Below are 21,591 nucleotides of genomic sequence, written 5' to 3' on the forward strand. Positions count from 1 at the left end.
TCTCTAGCCCTTGTCGTTCCTGCAGTATTCACAGTTCTTCAGCCTAGTAAGAGCTTCTTTGCACCAACCGCTGGCATTTCTTGGGCATCTGCCCATCTCCGAGCTGCTTGTGACTTTTGGACTTGGTCCCCTTGCTCCACAGGTACCTTCAGACAGGAATCCATCGTTGTTGCATTGCTGATTTGTGTTTTCCTTGCATTCTCCCTCTAACACGACTATTTTGTCCTTAGGGGAACTTTGGTGCACTTTGCACTCACTTTTCAGGGTCTTGGGGAGGGTTATTTTTCTAACTCTCACTATTTTCTAATAGTCCCAGCGACCCTCTACAAGGTCACATAGGTTTGGGGTCCATTCGTGGTTCACATTCCACTTTTGGAGTATATGGTTTGTGTTGCCCCTATCCCTATGTTTCCCCATTGCATCCTATTGTAATTATACATTGTTTGCACTGTTTTCTAAGACTATACTGCATATTTTTGCTATTGTGTATATATATCTTGTGTATATTTCCTATCCTCTTACTGAGGGTACACTCTAAGATACTTTGGCATATTGTCATAAAAATAAAGTACCTTTATTTTTAGTATAACTGTGTATTGTGTTTTCTTATGATATTGTGCATATGACACTAAGTGGTACTGTAGTAGCTTCACACGTCTCCTAGTTCAGCCTGAGCTGCTCTGCTAAGCTACCATTATCTATCAGCCTAAGCTGCTAGACACCCTATACACTAATAAGGGATAACTGGGCCTGGTGCAAGGTGCAAGTACCCCTTGGTACTCACTACAAGCCAGTCCAGCCTCCTACACTACGTTCTCTCGGAAATAACTTTCTACTGATGTAGACAATGGGATGGTCCAGCCCCTCGCTATCCGGTTGAGTCAGAACCCCCCCAAGTCCAACATCCGAGGCGTCCGTATAAAGGTGGAAAGGTTTTGAGAAATCAGGACAGTGGAGGATGGGGACGGAGGTTAATGAGGCTCTCAACCGCTCAAAACTTGTGTTCTGTGATTCAGAAAAAGGTAAAAGCCGATTGGGATGGTGTTTCATGAGGAGATCCGTAAGAGGGGCTGCCCAGGTGGAGTAATGGGGAATGAACCGCCGATAATAGCCCACTAGCCCTAAAAATGAGCGCAACTCCTTTTTAGTGCGGGGAAGAGGTGCATGTAAAATGGCATCAACCTTCCGCGTTTGTGGTTGTAGGGTACCTTGTTTTATGCGATACCCTAGATAAGAGATGTCGGTTTTCCCTATAATACATTTCTTTGGATTGGCAGTTAAGCCGGCTGTCGTGAGAGTCTGGAATATGTGCTGTAGATGTACTAGATGGTCTTCCCAGGTCTCACTGAAAATAACAACATCATCTAGGTATGCAGCCGAGAATGTAGGATAGGGTTTTAAAATCCTATCCATGAGTCTTTGAAAGGTTGCTGGTGCTCCGTGAAGCCCAAATGGCAATACGGTGAATTGATACAACCCGGACTGGGTGGAAAATGCCGTTTTTTCTTTATCTTGGGTAGCTAGGGGAATCTGCCCATACCCTTTTGTTAGGTCAATTGTGGACATGTATTTTGCTTTCCCTAGTTTCTCAAGAACGTCATCTACTCTGGGAATGGGGTAGGTGTCGAACAGAGAATTTGAGTTAAGTTTGCGAAAATCTATGCAAAACCTGACAGGTTTGGGTACTAGGACTACCGGCGAACACCAGGGACTAGTGGATGGTTCTATTACTCCTAAGGATAACATTTTTTTGATTTCTTCCTTGATGCGATATGGTCTTACTCTAGTGATAGTATTGGGGTTGGTTTGGATGTTATGGTGTATCAGGAAAGTTTTGCCTGGTTTTTCTGAAAACAATCTTTGCCATTGTTTTAATACCTTATGTGCTTGCCGTTGTTTATCCTCAGTTAAAGTTTCGTCAATTGAGGGTAGATTATCTTTCGGGGCTGGTGTGGTAGGGCAGAATTCAATGTCTAGTGTCTTGTTGGTGCATAGAAACTGGCCCATTCCTACGTTATGGTTTGGTTGTTCGGGTGCCTCCCATTTTTTAAGTATGTTCACATGATATATTTGGGTTTTCTGTGGACGAGATGATATTTCAACCAGGTAGGTGACGGGGGAAACTGCCTTGACTATACGATAGGGACCTTGCCATTTTGCCAGGAGTTTGTGTTCAGAGGTGGGTCTCATTAGTAAGACTTGATCCTCAGGTTGAAATACCCGTAATTTACTTCCCTTGTCATAGTGGGACTTTTGGGTTTGTTGTGCCTGTTCCATGTTTTCATGTACTTCAGTCCATAATCTGTGTAGGTGTGTTCTTAACTTTTGGGCATATTCTAGCAAAGGAGTCCCCCCTTCCTTCGCCTCTGCCTCCCAGGTTTCCACAGCCATGTCTAACAGGGACCTAGGTTGGCGTCCAAAGACCAACTCAAACGGGCTATGACCGGTGGATGCTTGTTCATGGGTTCGTATTGCGTATAATACTAACGGCAACTTTTGATCCCAGTCTTTCCCGGTTTCATGGACAATCTTCCTGAGTAGCGTTTTAATAGTTCGGTTATACCGTTCGACCAGTCCATCCGTTTGAGGATGGTAAGCGGAGGTTCTTATCTGAGCAATACCTAACGTTTTGCAGACCTGTTTCATTAAGGTGGACATAAAAGGGGTACCCTGGTCTGTAAGAATCTCATGGGGAAACCCAAGACGAGCGAAAACATTGATCATAGCCTGTGCAACTGTTTTGGTAGTCATGCTGGTGAGGGGAATAGCCTCGGGGTATCTGGTGGCGTAGTCCACAATAACTAGAATATAGGTGTGTCCCTTTGATGAAGGAACCAAGGGTCCGATTAAGTCCATTCCTATTCTTTTAAAAGGGACATCGATAATCGGAAGGGGCATAAGAGGTGCCTTCTTAGGCCTCCCAGGTTCGGTTAACTGACATCGTGGACATTGTGTGCAATATCTTCGTATGTGTGCATATATTCCCGGCCAATAAAAACGCCTGAGCAAATACTCTTCGGTTTTCTCTCTCCCGAAGTGTCCCCCCCCTGGTTGATTATGAGCTAAGGTGAGAACATGTTCTCTATAGGCTGTAGGTATTAGAAGTTGGTGTTTACGTACTCCCGACCTGGTGGTAGTCACCCGATATAACAGGTTTTTCTGTACTAAAAAATAGGGACCCACCTCCTCACTCTCTTCTGTTACCGCCGAACTCCAAGCATGGGTAAGGGAGGGGTCCTCTCTTTGTTGTTGGCAAAAGCTACTGGGAGCCTCATGTAGTTCTGCCACTATCTCTTCGATGGGCTTGGCACCTGATACCTTCCGGTATTGCTCTCTCTCTTGTCGTTTTTCTCTTCTGGATAATTTTCTGCGGTCTACTGAACATTCAATGTTGCTATCTGAAAAAGGGGCCTCTATCCACCAGTCCTGGGATACCTTGTTATCTCTGACGTGGTCTAACAACTCTTGGAAGTGTATATAGTCCGTTCCAATGATACACTCCTCGATTAATTGTTGCATTATTCCCACCTGCAGGAAATCTCGATAGGGACCCCACCCGATCTGGAGTACCTTTAGGGGATATTGGGCCTCATCCCCGTGTATACAGCAGATAGACACCCATTTTTTCACTTCTGTGTCATCGTCGACCAGGTCTTTTCTAATTACCGATTGGCTACAGCCTGAATCCACAAGGGCATACACATTCTTTTCATTAACTGTTATCATTGTCTTGAACTTCAGTGCCCCTCTTCCTGTACACAGTACCCTACGTCTTGTCATTCCTATTTCCATTGGTTCCCCAATTTCTTGTTTCTGGGGACACATACGTGCAATGTGTCCCCATTCACCACAATTATAGCATTGGGGTCCCGTTGCAGGTGGTGCTTCAGGAAATCTACGAGTGGCTAGCTGATCGTGTGGGTTTTTCGCAAAGGTCTTTGGATTCGATAGGACCGGTTTAAGGGTGGATCGAGTTCGGAGGTTCCTGATATCTGTAGAACGATGAAAAGCGCAGGCTAAATCGATAGCTGTCTCGGTATCTACTTTTGGGTGTTGTCTGATCCAGTGTTTTGTGGATGGTGGTAGTCCTTCAAGATATTGTTCTAATATAATAGTCGTGATAACCTCCTCTCGGCTACTCCCAATATGGCCTAGCCACTTCAGTGCTAAGTCTTTGACCCGAAAATAAAAGGTCCGGGGATCTTCGTTGGTGCCCCATTTAACCTTACGAAATCTAACCCGATAGTACTCGGTATCGTGTCCCACCCTTTCGAGTATGCTGGTTTTTATATCTCTATAAGGTGTGAGACCTCCTGGATTCGCGGCTTGGTATGCTGATTGCAGGAGACCGGTCAACAAGGGGGCGACATACTGTCCCCATTTATCTTCAGGCCACAGGGCAGAGGATGCCACTCTTTCAAAGTTTGTAAAGAAGGATTCTGGGTCCTCTCCCTCTTGATACTTCTGTAGCACCGAACTGGGAACATTTGGGTGCACTTTGCTAGCGGCAATAGTCTCTGTGAGCTTTTTCATCGCCGTTTCATGTACTAGCTGATTATTCGCAAGTATGGTTGCCTGAGTCTTTAAAGCAGATTGTAGGGCTTCTCGATCCTCTTTGGCTTCTCGCTGTTGGGCTTCCCATACCAGTTGTAAGTGTCTTTGCCCTTCTGCTAATTGCTTGACCATGGTCTCTAATGACGGATTTTTACTCATTGTGTATACTGTTTGGACTGTTAAGGCAGGATACGTAATTCTATCCCACTTCTGACACCACTGTAACAGTCCCCACAGTATAGATACTCGGGAGAGGTATGTTTGGTTTTACGGTAAGTATTTTTATTGGTTATTGAAAAAAAGGTACTATGGATATTTAGATGGTTTAAGTTCTGTTTCTCCTTTGGGTGGTGAGTTTCTCCCTTCTAATGGTATGTCCCTCTTCTTCTTCTCCTTTGGTACTGTGTGTGGTCGTCCTCGTAGGATCCCGCCGTCAACCATAAAGGGAAAAGGAACAGATATCTACTGTAAGTGGGATGACCACATGCATTCATGTCCTTTCTTAGTCTAACTACTGGGGAATGGGATACTGGAAGGGGGGGGTGATTCTGTGTCCGTGAGGATTGGAAGGTAAGTGCTTATTATCTTATTCACTCGTGCGCGGTGGGGTTTTGTGGTTTCCACGTGCTCTTTAGGTGTCCCTTAGTTCCCTCCCTGTCCTCCCCTCACCCTTCCTCCCTCCCTTCCCCAGCTCTCTTCTATTAAAGTGCCCCTCGTTTTGCCCACAAAGATCGTACCTTCCAGAGCCACGACCCTCCGGGGTCGTGGCTGGCTCTGGGGAGTTCCTCGCGTCGGTCTCCGGTATGGTTGCCGATCGGTCCAGGCTTCCCGTCTTCGAGACCGGATCTGCTCCTCCGAGGTCCGCTGTCTTCGTCCTGGGTTTCTCGGGGCTTTTCTTCTCTCTGGTAATTTTCTCTGTCTCTCTGCTTCTCCTCGCCGCCGCCGCCGCCTCGCGTTCCTTCCTCTCCTCTCTCTCGGGAATTCCGCCCCTTTTAGCCTCCTTCCTCCCCTCTTGGCCAATCCGAACTCTCCTCGTCATCGGAGGTTGCCCCGGTAACCTCCCGATGCGTGCCTCGCTGTGAACGCGTTCCCATGGTGACGTGGGAACGCGGAAGAGATGTTCCGGCCTCCTCCGGCATCGGGGAGGCCTCTTGATCCGACACGGAGATCGGGGCCACCCGGTCACAGTCAGTTTTCTGAACTCTTCTCTACTGTGCCAGGTACCACTTCTTGGTGTGAGCACACTATAGATACTGGAGACAGCTTGCCTGTCAAAAGTAAGATCTATAGGCAGCCTGACCATGTCAGAGACTGCATAAAGCAAGAGGTGCAGAAAATGCTTGAACTGGGAGTGGTTGAGCACTCTGAAAGTCCATGGGCCTCTCCTGTGGTACTTGTACCAAAACTTCATTCCAAGGATGGAAAGAAGGAAATGCGGTTTTGTGTAGACTATAGAGGTCTCAACCAGGTAACCAAAACTGATGCTCACCCTATACCCAGGGCAGATGAGCTAATAGATACACTGGCATCTGCCAAGTATCTAAGCACTTTTGACTTGACTGCAGGGTATTGGCAGATCAAATTATCAGAAGATGCAAAAGCAAAAACTGCATTTTCAACCATTGGAGGCCATTACCAATTCACAGTAATGCCTTTTGGATTGAAAAATGCACCTGCCACTTTTCAAAGGTTGGTGAATACAGTCCTGCAAGGGCTGGAAACTTTTAGTGCAGCATATCTAGATGATATAGCTGTCTTTAGCTCCAGTTGGGATGATCACCTGGTCCACCTATGGAAAGTTTTAGAGGCCCTGCAAAAGGCAGGCCTCACTATCAAGGCTTCAAAGTGCCAGATAGGGCAGGGGAAGGTGGTTTATCTGGGACACCTGGTAGGTTGAGAACAGATTGCACCACTTCAGTGGAAAATCCAAACTATTATAGATTGGGTTCCCCTTACTACTCAGACTCAGGTGAGAGCCTTTTTAGGCCTCACTGGGTACTATAGGAGGTTCATAAAGAATTATGGCTCCATTGCAGCCCCTCTTAATGACCTCACATCAAAGAAAATGCCTAAGAAGGTATTATGGACAGCAAACTGTCAGAAAGCTTTTGAGGAGCTGAAGCAGACCATGTGCTCTGCACCTGTCCTGGAAAGCCCCTGTTACTCTAAGACATTTATTGTCCAAACTGATGCATCTGAATTAGGGGTAGGGGCAGTCTTATCACAACTTAATTCTGAGGGCCAGGATCAACCTGTTGCTTTTATCAGCAGGAGGTTGACCCCTAGAGAAAAGCGTGGGTCTGCCATAGAGAGGGAGGCCTTTGCTGTGGTCTGGGCACTGAAGAAGTTGAGGCCATACCTGTTTGGCACTCACTTCATTGTTCAGACAGATCACAAACCTCTACTTTGGCTAAAACAAATGAAAGGTGAAAACCTTAAATTGATGAGGTGGTCCATATCCCTACAGGGGATGGACTATACAGTGGAACATAGACCTGGGAGTACCCACTCCAATGCAGATGGAATATCCAGATATTTCCACTTAGACAATGAAGACCCATCAGGTAATGACTAGTCTTATTGTGCTTCGTTTGGGGGGGGGGGTTGTGTAGTAAAGTACCATCTTGCCTGGCATGTTACCCCCATTTTTCACTGTATATATGTTGTTTTAGTTGTATGTGTCACTGGGACCCTGCCAGCCAGGTCCCCAGTGCTCATAAGTGTGCCCTGAATATGTTACCTGTGTTATGACTAAATGTCTCACTGAGGCTCTGCTATCCAGGACCTCAGTGGTTATACTCTCTCATTTCTTTCCAAATTGTCACTAAAAGGCTAGTGACCAATTTCACCAATTCACATTGGCATGCTGGAACACCCTTATAATTCCCTAGTATATGGTACTAAGATACCCAGGGTATTGGGGTTCCAGGAGATCCCTGTGGGCTGCAGCATTTCTTTTGCCACCCATAGGGAGCTCTGACAATTCTTACACAGGCCTGCCACTGCAGCCTGAGTGAAATAATGTCCACGTTATTTCACAGCCATTTACCACTGCACTTAAGTAACTTATAAGTCACCTATATGTCTAACCTTTACCTGGTAAAGGTTAGGTGCAAAGTTACTTAGTGTGTGGGCACCCTGGCACTAGCCAAGGTGCCCCCACATTGTTCAGGGCAAGTTCCCCGGACTTTGTGAGTGCCGGGACACCATTACACGTGTGCACTACATATAGGTCACTACCTATGTGTAGCTTCACAATGGTAACTCCGAATATGGCCATGAAACATGTCTATGATCATGGAATTGCCTGCTCTATGCCATCCTGGCATTGTTGGCACAATCCCATGATCCCACGGGTCTCTAGCACAGACCCGGGTACTGCCAAACTGCCTTTTCAGGGGTTTCACTGCAGCTGCTGCTGCTGCCAACTCCTCAGACAGGTTTCTGCCCTCCTGGGGTCCAGCCAGGCTTGGCCCAGGAAGGCAGAACAAAGGACTTCCTCAGAGAGAGGGTGTTACACCCTCTCCCTTTGGAAAAAGGTGTTAAGGCAGGAGAAGAGTAGCCTCCCCCAGCCTCTGGAAATGCTTTCATGGGCACAGATGGTGCCCATTTCTGCATAAGCCAGTCTACACAGGTTCAGGGACCCCTCAGCCCTGCTCTGGCGTGAAACTGGACAAAGGAAAGGGGAGTGACCACTCCCCTGACCTGCACCCCCCCTGGGAGGTGCCCAGAGCTCCTCCAGTGTGCTCCAGACCTCTGCCATCTTGGAAACAGAGGTGCTGCTGGCACACTGGACTGCTCTGAGTGGCCAGGGCCAGCAGGTGACGTCAGAGACTCCTTCTGATAGGCTCCTTCAGGTGTTGCTAGCCTATCCTCTCTCCTAAGTAGCCAAACCCACTTTTCTGGCTATTTAGGGTCTCTGCTTTGGGGAATTCCTTAGATAACGAATGCAAGAGCTCATCAGAGTTCCTCTGCATCTCTCTCTTCACCTTCTGCCAAGGAATCGACTGCTGACCGCGCTGGAAGCCTTCAAAACTGCAACAAAGTAGCAAAGACAACTACTGCAACTCTGTAACGCTGATCCTACCGCCTTCTCGACTGTTTTCTTGGTGGTGCATGCTGTGGGGGTGGTCTGCCTCCTCTCTGCACTAGAAGCTCCGAAGAAATCTCCTGTGGGTCGACGGAATCGTCCCCCTGCAACCGCAGGCACCAAAGAACTGCATCACTGGTCCCCTGGGTCTCCTCTCAGCACGACGAGCAAGGTCCCTTGAATCCAGCAACTCTGTCCAAGTGACTCCCACAGTCCAGTGACTCTTCAGTCCAAGTTTGGTGGAGGTAAGTCCTTGCCTCCCCACGCCATTCTGCATTGCTGGGATCCACGTCTTTTGCAGCTACTCCGGCTCCTGTGCACTTTTCCAGGATTTCCTTTGTGCACAGCCAAGCCTGGGTCCATGGCACTCTAACCTGCATTGCATGACCTCCTGAGTTGTCCTCCGGCAGCGTGGGACTCTCTTGTGCAACTTCGGGTGAGCACCATTTCACTCCACTTTGTAGTGCCTGTTCCGGCACTCCTCCGGGTACTGCTTGCTTCTGAGAGGGCTGCTTTTCTTGCTGGATGCCCCCTCTGTCCCCTCACGTAATTTTCGACCTCCTGGTCCCTCCTGGGCCATAGCAGCATCCAAAAACCCTAAACCGCAAGCTTGCAGCTAGCAAGGCTTGTTTACGGTCTTTCGTTGGGAAAATACTTCTGCATGACTCTTCACGACGTGGGACATCCATCCTCCAAAGGGGAAGTTTCTAGCCCTTGTCGTTCCTGCAGAATCCTCAGCTTCTACTGCCTAGTAGCAGCTTCTTTGCACCCACAGCTGGCATTTCCTGGGCATCTGCCCACTCTCGATTTGATTGTGACTTTTGGACTTGGTCCCCTTGTTCCACAGGTACTCTAGTCTGGAAATCCATCGTTGTTGCATTGCTGGTGTTGGTCTTTCCTGCAGAATTCCCCTATCACGACTTCTGTGCTCTTTGGGGAACTTTAGTGCACTTTGCACTCACTTTTCAGGGTCTTGGGTGTGCTATTTTTCTAACCCTCACTGTTTTCTTACAGTCCCAGCGACCCTCTACAAGGCCACATAGGTTTGGGGTCCATTTGTGGTTCGCATTCCACTTTTGGAGTCTATGGTTTGTGTTGCCCCTATCCCTATGTGCTCCCATTGCATCCTATTGTAACTATACATTGTTTGCACTGTTTTCTATTACTATACTGCATATTTTTGGTATTGTGTACATATATCTTGTGTATATTTGCTATCCTCCTACTGAGGGTACTCACTGAGATACTTTGGCATATTGTCATAAAAATAAAGTACCTTTATTTTTAGTATATCTGTGTATTGTGTTTTCTTATGATATTGTGCAAGTGACACTAGTGGTACTGTAGGAGCTTCACTCGTCTCCTAGTTCAGCCTAAGCTGCTCTGCTAAGCTACCATTATCTACCTGCTTAAGCTGCTAGACACCCTATACACTAATAAGGGATACCTGGGCCTGCTGCAAGGTGTAAGTACCCCTTGGTACTCACTACAAGCCAGTCCAGCCTCTTACATTGGTTGTTCAGCGGTGGGATAAGTACTTTGCAACTACTTACAACTTTTGTCACTGTACTTTTCATAAGAGAAAAATATACAAAACAAGTTTAGTGTATGTACACCTAACCAAAAAGTTTTGCTTTTCTCCTTTCACTTCTTTACTAAAGTGCTGAAAAGTACTTCTAAACTTTCTAAAAAGTTCTTAAAAAGTTGTAAAAGTTTTTTTTCTGTCTTTCAAAAAGTTCTGAAAAACTTTTTCTCACTTTTTCTATCACTTAAACACTCTCTAAAATGTCTGGCACAGGCCAAACTGTTGATCTGTTCAAACTTGCTTATGATCACCTTAGCCGGAAAGGAGCAAGGAGTCTCTGCATAGAAAGAGGTTTAAGTGTAGGGAAGAATCCCCCTAGAGAACTGTTGGTTAATATGCTTGTTGAACAGGATAAGGCCAGAGGTGGCACTTCTGTGGAGAAATTAGCTGATGGTTCCCAATCTGATCCGGGGGCACCCCTAGCAAAAGATTTAGAAGGGAAACTTCCTAGCCTGCCCATTAGCAGACAACCTAGCATAGCTGGTACTGATGTAGAGTCACATCATACAGATAGTGTGGTCTCTCATCACAGTAAGAGTATTCCTTCTCATCATAGCAGAAGTGCTGTTTCTGTTAGCCAAGCTGTTAGGGTGCCATCTGTTAGGGACAGGTCTCCTTCTGTTCATTCTCACCATACTTCTGTTTCAAGGCATGTCCCACCCACCCACCCTCATGACAGAATGTTAGAAAGGGAGCTCAATAGATTGAGAGTGGAACAATCCAGGCTGAAGCTCAAGAAGCAACAGCTGGATTTAGATGGACAGTCCTTAGAAATTGAAAGAGAAAGGCAGAAAATTGGGTTGGAAACCCATGGTGGCAGCAGCAGTATTCCCAATAGTCATCCTGCAAGAGAGCATGATTCTTGGAATCTGCATAAGATAGTCCCCCCTTACAAGGAGGGGGATGACATTAACAAGTGGTTTGCTGCACTTGAGAGGGCCTGTGTTGTACAGGATGTCCCTCAAAGGCAGTGGGCTGCTATCCTATGGCTATCATTTAGTGGAAAGGGCAGGGATAGGCTCCTTACTGTGAAAGAAAGTGATGCCAATAATTTTGCAGTTCTTAAGAATGCACTCCTAGATGGTTATGGCTTAACCACTGAACAGTACAGGATGAAGTTCAGAGAAACCAAAAAGGAGTCTTCACAAGACTGGGTAGACTTTGTTGACCATTCAGTGAAGGCCTTGGAGGGGTGGTTGCATGGCAGTAAAGTTACTGATTATGAAAGCCTGTATAACTTAATCCTGAGAGAGCATATTCTTAATAATTGTGTGTCTGATTTGTTGCACCAGTACCTGGTGGACTCTGATCTGACCTCTCCCCAAGAATTGGGAAAGAAGGCAGACAAATAGGTCAGAACAAGGGTGAACAGAAAAGTTCATACAGGGGGTGACAAAGATGGCAAGAAGAAGGATGGTAAGTCTTCTGACAAGGGTGGGGACAAATCTAAAAATGAGTCTTCATCAGGCCCACAAAAACACTCTGGTGGGGGTGGTGGGCCCAAATCCTCTTCAAATCAAAACAAAGAAAAGAAACCATGGTGCTATTTATGTCAAATAAAAGGCCATTGGACAACAGATCCCAGTTGTCCAAAGAAAAGCACCAAGCCTCCTACCACTACAACCCCTGCTGCTACACCTAGTGCCCCTAGTAATAGCAGTGGTGGTGGGAGCAAACCTACTAATAGCCAATCTAAGGGAGTAGCTGGGCTCACTTTTGGTAACTTAGTTGGGGATGGGCTGATTAGGGAGACCACAGAGGCTGTGTTAGTCTCTGAGGGGGCTATTGATTTAGCCACCTTGGTTGCTTTTCCCCTTAACACGGATAAGTACAGGCAACTACCCCTAATAAATGGTGTTGAGGTTCAGGCCTACAAGGACACAGGTGCCAGTGTTACAATGGTAATAGAGAAACTGGTCCACCCTGAACAACACCTACTTGGTCACCAGTACCAAGTAACCGATGCTCATAACAACACCCTTAGCCACCACATGGCTGTTGTGAATCTCAACTGGGGGGGGTTACTGGCCCAAAGAAAGTTGTGGTTGCCTCAGATTTACCTGTAGACTGTCTATTAGGAAATGATTTAGAGACGTCAGCTTGGGCAGAAGTGGAGTTGGAGGCTCATGCAGCAATGCTGGGCATTCCAGGGAATATTTTTGCTTTGACCAGGGCTCAGGCCAAAAAGAAAAAAGGACAGGGTGACTTGGATCCTGGAAGAATGGACCAAGTGCTCCCTAAAGCTAGGGTTAGCAAAGGTAAAACACTACCTACTATCTCTCCCTCTACAGTGGATTCTACTTCTGAGGAAGAAGAATTTCCACCCTGTGCAGAACCTACACCAGAGGAGCTGGAAGCAGACACTGCTGAGCTTTTGGGTGAAGGGGGGCCTGCCAGGGAGGAGCTGAGTGTGGCACGGCAGACCTGTCCCACACTAGAGGGTCTAAGGCAGCAAGCTGTCAAACAAGCAAATGGGGATGTCAGTGAATCTCACAGAGTTTACTGGGAGGACAACCTCTTGTACACTGAAGCAAGGGATCCAAAACCTGGAGCTGCCAGGAGATTGGTAATTCCTCAGGAGTACAGAAAGTTCCTCCTAACTCTAGCTCACGACATTCCCTTAGCTGGACAGGTGGGGCAAATGAAAACTTGGGACAGGCTTGTTCTCTTGTTTCATTGGCCTAGAATGTCAGAGGACACAAAAGAATTTTGTAAGTCCTGTGAAACCTGTCAAGCCAGTGGCAAGACAGGTGGCACTCCAAAGGAACCCCTTATTCCACTACATGGGGTTGGGGTTCCCTTTGAAAGGGTAGGGGTTGACATAGTTGGCCCCCTTGACCCTCCTACTGCTTCAGGTAATAGGTTTATCTTGGTGGTAGTGGACCATGCCACCAGATATCCTGAAGCAATTCCTCTAACAACCACTACAGCTCCTGCAGTGGCAAAGGCCCTCCTGGGAATCTTTTCCAGGGTGGGCTTCCCAAAAGAGGTGGTATCAGACAGGGGAAGCAATTTCATGTCTGCTTACTTAAAAGCCGTGTGGAAGGAGTGTGGTGTGACATACAAGTTCACCACACCCTATCATCCACAAACAAGTGGACTGGTGGAGAGATTTAACAAAACTCTCAAAGGCATGATTATGGGACTCCCTGAAAAACTCCGCAGGAGATGGGATATCCTGGTACCTTGCCTCCTTTTTGTTTACAGGGAGGTACCCCAGAAAGGAGTGGTCTTCAGCCCCTTTGAACTCCTCTTTGGACACCCTGTGAGAGGTCCTCTAACACTTGTTAAGGAGGGTTGGTAACAACCTTTAAAAGCTCCAAAGCAAGACATAGTAGACTATGTACTTGGCCTCAGGTCAAGGATGGCTGAGTACATGAAAAAGGCCAGTAAAAACCTTCAGGCCAGCCAAGAGCTCCAAAAGCAATGGCATGACCAGAAGGCTGTTTTGGTTCAGTACCAACCAGGGCAGAAAGTGTGGGTCTTGGAGCCTGTGGCCCCAAGAGCACTCCAAGACAAATGGAGTGGACCCCACATAATTGTTGAAAATAAGGGTGAAGTCACCTACTTAGTTGACTTAGGCACTGCCAGGAGTCCCCTTAGGGTGCTCCATGTCAATCGCCTGAAACCCTTCAATGCAGGGCTGATCTCACCCTGCTCATGGCAACTGATGAGGGACAGGAAGAAGAGAGTGACCCTCTCCCCGATCTCTTCTCTTCCACAGAACAAGATGCTCTAGTGGAAGGTGTAGTTTTGGCAGATTGTCTTACTGCTGAGCAGAAAGACCACTGCATAAATCTCCTGGGTCAGTTTTCTGAACTCTTCTCTACTGTGCCAGGTACCACTTCTTGGTCTGAGCACACTATAGATACTGGAGACAGCTTGCCTGTCAAAAGTAAGATCTATAGGCAGCCTGACCATGTCAGAGACGGCATAAAGCAAGAGGTGCAGAAAATGCTTGAACTGGGAGTGGTTGAGCACTCTGAAAGTCCATGGGCTTCTCCTGTGGTACTTGTAACAAAACCTCATTCCAAGGATGGAAAGAAGGAAATGCGGTTTTGTGTTGACTACAGAGGTCTCAACCAGGTAACCAAAACTGATACTCACCCTATACCCAGGGCAGATGAGCTCATAGAAACACTGGCATCTGCCAAGTATCTCAGCACTTTTGATTTGACTGCAGGGTATTGGCAGATCAAATTATCAGAAGACTGCATTTTCAACCATTGGAGGCCATTACCAATTCACAGTAATGCCTTTTGGATTGAAAAATGCACCTGCCACTTTTCAGAGGTTGGTGAACACAGTCCTGCAAGGGCTGGAAGCTTTTAGTGCAGCATATCTAGATGATATAGCTATCTTTAGCTCCAGCTGGGATGATCACCTGGTCTACCTATGGAAAGTTTTGGAGGTCCTGCAAAAGGCAGGCCTCACTATCAAGGCTTCAAAGTGCCAGATAGGGCAGGGAAAGGTGGATTATCTGGGACACCTGGTTGGTGGAGAACAGATTGCACCACTTCAGGGGAAAATCCAAACTATTATAGATTGGGTTCCCCCTACTACTCAGACTCAAGTGAGAGCCTTTTTAGGCCTCACTGGGTACTATAGGAGGTTCATAAAGAACTATGGCTCCATTGCATCCCCTCTTAATGACCTCACTTCAAAGAAAATGCCTAAGAAATTGTTATGGACAGCAAACTGTCAGAAAGCTTTTGAGGAGCTGAAGCAGGCCATGTGCTCCGCACCTGTCCTGAAAAGCCCCTGTTACTCCAAGAAATTCATTGTCCAAACTGATGCATCTTAATTAGGGGTAGGGGCAGTCTTATCACAACTTAATTCTGAGGGCCAGGATCAACCTGTTGCTTTTATCAGCAGGAGGTTGACCCCTAGAGAAAAGCGTTGGTCTGCCATAGAGAGGGAGGCCTTTGCTGTGGTCTGGGCACTGAAGAAGTTGAGGCCATACCTGTTTGGCACTCACTTCATTCATCACTTCATTGTTCAGACAGACCACAAACCTCTACTTTGGCTAAAACAAATGAAAGGTGAAAATCCTAAATTGTTGAGGTGGTCCATATCCCTACAGGGAATGGACTATACAGTGGAACATAGACCTGGGAGTTCCCACTCCAATGCAGATGGACTCTCCAGATATTTCCACTTAGACAATGAAGACCCATCAGGTAATTGTAGGAAAGTACCATCTTGCCTGGCATGTTACCCCCATTTTTCACTGTATATATGTTGTTTTAGTTGTATGTGTCACTGGGACCCTGGTAACCCAGGGCCCCAGTGCTCATAAGTGTGCCTGAATGTGTTACCTGTGTAGTGACTAACTGTCTCACTGAGGCTCTGCTAATCAGAACCTCAGTGGTTATGCTCTCTCATTTCTTTCCAAATTGTCACTGACAGGCTAGTGACCATTTTTACCAATTTACATTGGCTTACTGGAACACCCTTATAATTCCCTAGTATATGGTACTGAGGTACCCAGGGTATTGGGGTTCCAGGAGATCCCTATGGGCTGCAGCATTTATTTTGCCACCCATAGGGAGCTCTGACAATTCTTACACAGGCCTGCCACTGCAGCCTGAGTGAAATAACGTCCACGTTATTTCACAGCCATTTTACACTGCACTTAAGTAACTTATAAGTCACCTATATGTCTAACCTTTACCTGGTAAAGGTTAGGTGCAAAGTTACTTAGTGTGAGGGCACCCTGGCACTAGCCAAGGTGCCCCCACATTGTTCAGAGCCAATTCACTGAACTTTGTGAGTGCGGGGACACCATTACACGCGTGCACTACATATAGGTCACTACCTATATGTAGCTTCACCATGGTAACTCCGAATATGGCCATGTAACATGTCTATGATCATGGAATTGCCCCCTCTATGCCATCCTGGCATTGTTGGTACAATTCCATGATCCCAGTGGTCTGTAGCACAGACCCGGTACTGCCAGACTGCCCTTCCTGGGGTTTCACTGCAGCTGCTGCTGCTGCCAACCCCTCAGACAGGCAGCTGCCCTCCTGGGGTCCAGCCAGGCCTGGCCCAGGATGGCAGAACAAAGAACTTCCTCTGAGAGAGGGTGTGACACCCTCTCCCTTTGGAAAATGGTGTGAAGGCAGGGGAGGAGTAGCCTCCCCCAGCCTCTGGAAATGCTTTGTTGGGCACAGATGTGCCCAATTCTGCATAAGCCAGTCTACACCGGTTCAGGGACCCCTTAGCCCCTGCTCTGGCGCGAAACTGGACAAAGGAAAGGGGAGTGACCACTCCCCTGACCTGCACCTCCCCTGGGAGGTGTCCAGAGCTCCTCCAGTGTGCTCCAGACCTCTGCCATCTTGGAAACAGAGGTGCTGCTGGCACACTGGACTGCTCTGAGTGGCCAGTGCCACCAGGTGACGTCAGAGACTCCTGCTGATAGGCTCCTTCAGGTGTTAGTAGCCTTTCCTCTCTCCTATGTAGCCAAACCCTCTTTTCTGGCTATTTAGGGTCTCTGTCTCTGGGGAAACTTTAGATAACGAATGCATGAGCTCAGCCGAGTTCCTCTGCATCACTCTCTTCACCTTCTGATAAGGAAACGACCGCTGACCGCGCTGGAAGCCTGCAAACCTGCAACATAGTAGCAAAGACGACTACTGCAACTCTGTAACGCTGATCCTGCCGCCTTCTCGACTGTTTTCCTGCTTGTGCATGCTGTGGGGGTAGTCTGCCTCCTCTCTGCACCAGAAGCTCCGAAGAAATCTCCCGTGGGTCGACGGAATCTTCCCCCTGCAACCGCAGGCACCAAAAAGCTGCATTACCGGTCCCTTGGGTCTCCTCTCAGCACGACGAGCGAGGTCCCTCGAATCCAGCGACGCTGTCCAAGTGACCCCCGCAGTCCAGTGACTCTTCAGCCCAAGTTTGGTGGAGGTAAGTCCTTGCCTCACCTCGCTGGGCTGCATTGCTGGGAACCGCGACTTTGCAGCTACTCCGGCCCCTGTGCACTTCCGGCAGAAATCCTTCGTGCACAGCCAAGCCTGGGTCCACGGCACTCTAACCTGCATTGCACGACTTTCTAAGTTGGTCTCCGGCGACGTGGGACTCCTTTGTGCAACTTCGGCGAGCACCGTTTCACGCATCCTCGTAGTGCCTGTTTCTGGCACTTCTCCGGGTGCTACCTGCTTCAGTGAGGGCTCTTTTGTCTTGCTCGACGTCCCCTCTCTCTGCAGGTCCAATTTGCGACCTCCTGGTCCCTCCTGGGCCCCAGCAGCGTCCAAAAACGCCAAACGCATGATTTGCGTGTAGCAAGGCTTGTTGGCGTCCTTCCGGCGGGAAAACACTTCTGCACGACTCTCCAAGGCGAGTGGGATCCGTCCACTAAAGGGGAAGTCTCTAGCCCTTTTCGTTCCTGCAGAAACCTCAGCTTCTTCTGTCCAGTCGAAGCTTCTTTGCACCCGCAGCTGGCATTTCCTGGGCATCTGCCCATCTCCGACTTGCTTGTGACTTTTGGACTTGGTCCCCTTGTTCCACAGGTACCCTAGATTGGAAATCCACAGTTGTTGCATTGCTGGTTTGTGTCTTTCCTGCATTATTCCTCTAACACGACTATTTTGTCCTTAGGGGAACTTTAGTGCACTTTGCACTCACTTTTCAGGGTCTTGGGGAGGGTTATTTTTCTAACTCTCACTATTTTCTAATAGTCCCAGCGACCCTCTACAAGGTCACATAGGTTTGGGGTCCATTCGTGGTTCGCATTCCACTTTTGGAGTATATGGTTTGTGTTGCCCCTATCCCTATGTTTCCCCATTGCATCCTATTGTAACTATACATTGTTTGCACTGTTTTCTAAGACTATACTGCATATTTTTGCTATTGTGTATATATATATCTTGTGTATATTTCATATCCTCTCACTGAGGGTACACTCTAAGATACTTTGGCATATTGTCATAAAAATAAAGTACCTTTATTTTTAGTATAACTGTGTATTGTGTTTTCTTATGATATTGTGCATATGACACTAAGTGGTACTGTAGTAGCTTCACACGTCTCCTAGTTCAGCCTAAGCTGCTCTGCTAAGCTACCATTATCTATCAGCCTAAGCTGCTAGACACCCTATACACTAATAAGGGATAACTGGGCCTGGTGCAAGGTGCAAGTACCCCTTGGTACTCACTACAAGCCAGTCCAGCCTCCTACAGTAATGACTAGTCTTATTCTCCTTCGTTTGGGGGGGGGGGTTGTGTAGGAAAGTACCATCTTGCCTGGCATGTTACCCCCATTTTTCACTGTATATATGTTGTTTTAGTTGTATGTGTCACTAGGACCCTGCCAGCTAGGGCCTCAGTGCTCATAAGTGTGCCCTGAATGTGTTACCTGTGTTATGACTAACTGTCTCACTGAGGCTCTGCTATCCAGAACCTCAGTGGTTATGCTCTCTCATTTCTTTCCAAATTGTCACTAACAGGCTAGTCACTAATTTCACCAATTCACATTGGCATACTGGAACACCCTTATAATTCCCTAGTATATGGTACTGAGGTACCCAGGGTATTGGGGTTCCAATAGATCCCTATGGGCTGCAGCATTTCTTTTGCCACTCATAGGGAGCTCTGACAATTCTTACACAGGCCTGCCACTGCAGCCTGAGTGAAATAACGTCCACGTTATTTCACAGCCATTTACCACTGCACTTAAGTAACTTATAAGCCACCTATATGTCTAACCTTTACCTGGTAAAGGTTAGGTGCAAAGTTAATTAGTGTGTGGGCACCCTGGCACTAGCCAAGGTGCCCCCACATTGTTCAGGGCAAATTCCCCGGACTTTGTGAGTGTGGGGACACCATTACACGCGTGCACTACACATAGGTCAATACCTATGTGTAGCTTCACAATGGTAACTCCGAATATGGCCATGTAACATGTCTATGATCATGGAATTGCCCCCTCTATGCCATCCTGGCATTGTTGGCATAATCCCATGATCCCACGGATCTCTAGCACAGACCCGGGTTCTGCCAAACTGCCTTTTCAGGGGTTTCACTGCAGCTGCTGCTGCTACCAACTCCTCAGACAGGTTTCTGCCCTCCTGGGGTCCAGCCAGGCTTGGCCCAGGAAGGCAGAACAAAGGACTTCCTCAGAGAGAGGGTGTTATAACCCTCTCTCTTTGGAAAAAGGTGTTAAGGCAGGGGAGGAGTAGCCTCCCCCAGCCTCTGGAAATGCTTTCATGGGCACAGATGGTGCCCATTTCTGCATAAGCCAGTCTACACCGGTTCAGGGACCCCTCAGCCCTGCTCTGGTGCGAAACTGGACAAAGGAAAGGGGAGTGACCACTCCCCTGACCTGCACCTCCCCTGGGAGGTGCCCAGAGCTCCTCCAGTGTGCTCCAGACCTCTGCCATCTTGGAAACAGAGGTGCTGCTGGCACAATGGACTTCTCTGAGTGGCCAGGGCTAGCAGGTGACGTCAGAGACTCCTTCTGATAGGCTCCTTCAGGTGTTGCTGGAGTACATATAGCTTGGTCCAAACTGGGGTGGCATGGTGTGTAAAAGAACAGTGGATTAAACCCAGATCTGTGACTGGGGGTGAGTGTTTGCATTGTTTGGGACTCCCTCCATCATCCTTTTTTGTTGCTAAAGGTGCCCTAAGTGGGAAGGGTATGCCCAGACGTGGGTCCTGTGCTTATCTGGCCACTGGATTCAAGCTAACCTGGCTGATGAAGGGTGATACCCAGAAACCGGTCCTAGGATGATTGTTTCCGGTCCAGGGAGAACGTGGCTTGGCAGTTTGGGCTGGACTGTTCCCTTGAGCAACAGGGTCAAGTCTGATTTGTATATAGCTGGGTCCAAACAGGGGTGGCATGGTGAGCAAAAGAATGATGGATTAAACCCAGATCTCTGACTGGGGGGGGAGTGTTTGCATTGTTCAGCACTCCTTCCATCATCCTTTTGTGTTGCTAAAGTTGCCCTAAGTGGGAAGGGTATGCCCAGACGTGGGTCCCGTGCTCACTGTGCCACTGAATCCAAGGTAGCCTGGCTGATGAAGGTTGATACCCAGAAACCGGTCCCAGGATGCTTGTTTCTGGTCCAGGGAAGACATGGCTTGGCAGTTCGGGCTGGACTGTTCCCTTAAAGGACAGGGTCAGGACTGATTTGCATATAGCGGAGTCCAAACTGGGGTGGCATGTATGCAAAAGTACGGTGGATTAAACCCAGATCTGTGACTGGGAGTGAGTGTTTGCATTGTTCAGCACTCCATTCACCTTCCTTTTGTGTTGCTAAAGTTGCCCTAAGTGGGAAGGGTATGCCCAGATGTGGGTGCTGTGCTCACGGTGCCACTGGATTCAAGCTAACCTGGCTGATGAAGGGTGATACCCAGAAACCAGTCCCAGGATGCTTGTTTCCGATCCTGGGAGGACCTGGCTTGGCAGTTCGGGCTGGACTGTTCCCTTCAGGAACAGGGTCAAGACTGATTTGCACATAGCTTGGTCCAAACTGGGGTGGCATGGTGAGCAAAAGAACAATGGATTAAACCCAGATCTGTGACTGGGGGTGAGTGTTTGCATTGTTCAGCACTCCGTCCATTATCCTGTTGTGTTGCTAAAGTTGCCCTAAGTGGGAAGGGTATGCCCAGACGTGGGTCCTGTGATCACTGTGCCACTGGCTTCAAGCTAACCTGGCTGATGAAGGGTGATACCCAGAAAGTGGTCCCAGGATGCTTCTTTCCGGTCCAGGGAGGACCTGGCTTGGCAGTTCGGGCTGGACTGTTCCCTTGAGGAACAGAGTCAAGACTGATTTGCATATAGCTGGGTCCAAACTGGAGTGGCATGGTGAGTAAAAGAATGATGGATTAAACCCAGAACTGTGACCGGGGATGAGTGTTTGCATTGTTCAGCACTCCGTCCATCATCCTTTTGTGTTGCTAAAGGTGCCCTAAGTGGGAAGGTTTTGCCCAGACATGGGTCCCGTGCTCACTTTGCCACTAGATTCAAGCTAGCTTGGCTGATGAAGGGTGATACCCAGAATCCGGTCCCAGGATGCTTGTTTGCGGTCCAGGGAGGACCTGGCTTGGCAGTTCGGGATGGACTCTTCCCTTGAGGAACAGCGTCAAGACTGATTTGCATATAGCTGGGTGCAAACTGGGGTGGCATGGTGAGCAAAAGAATGATGGATTAAACCAAGATCTGTGACTGGGGGTGAGTGTTTGCATTGTTCAGCACTCCGTCCATCATCCTTTTGTGTTGCTAAAGTTGCCGTAAGTGGGAAGGGTATGCCCAGACGTGGGTCCCGAGCTCACTGTGCCACTGGATTCCAGCTAGCCTGGCTGTTGAAGGGTGATACCCAAAAACTGATCCCAGGATGCTTGTTTCTGGTCCAGGGAGG

Source organism: Pleurodeles waltl, chromosome 5, assembly GCF_031143425.1.
Source record: "Pleurodeles waltl isolate 20211129_DDA chromosome 5, aPleWal1.hap1.20221129, whole genome shotgun sequence".
NCBI lineage: Eukaryota > Metazoa > Chordata > Amphibia > Caudata > Salamandridae > Pleurodeles > Pleurodeles waltl.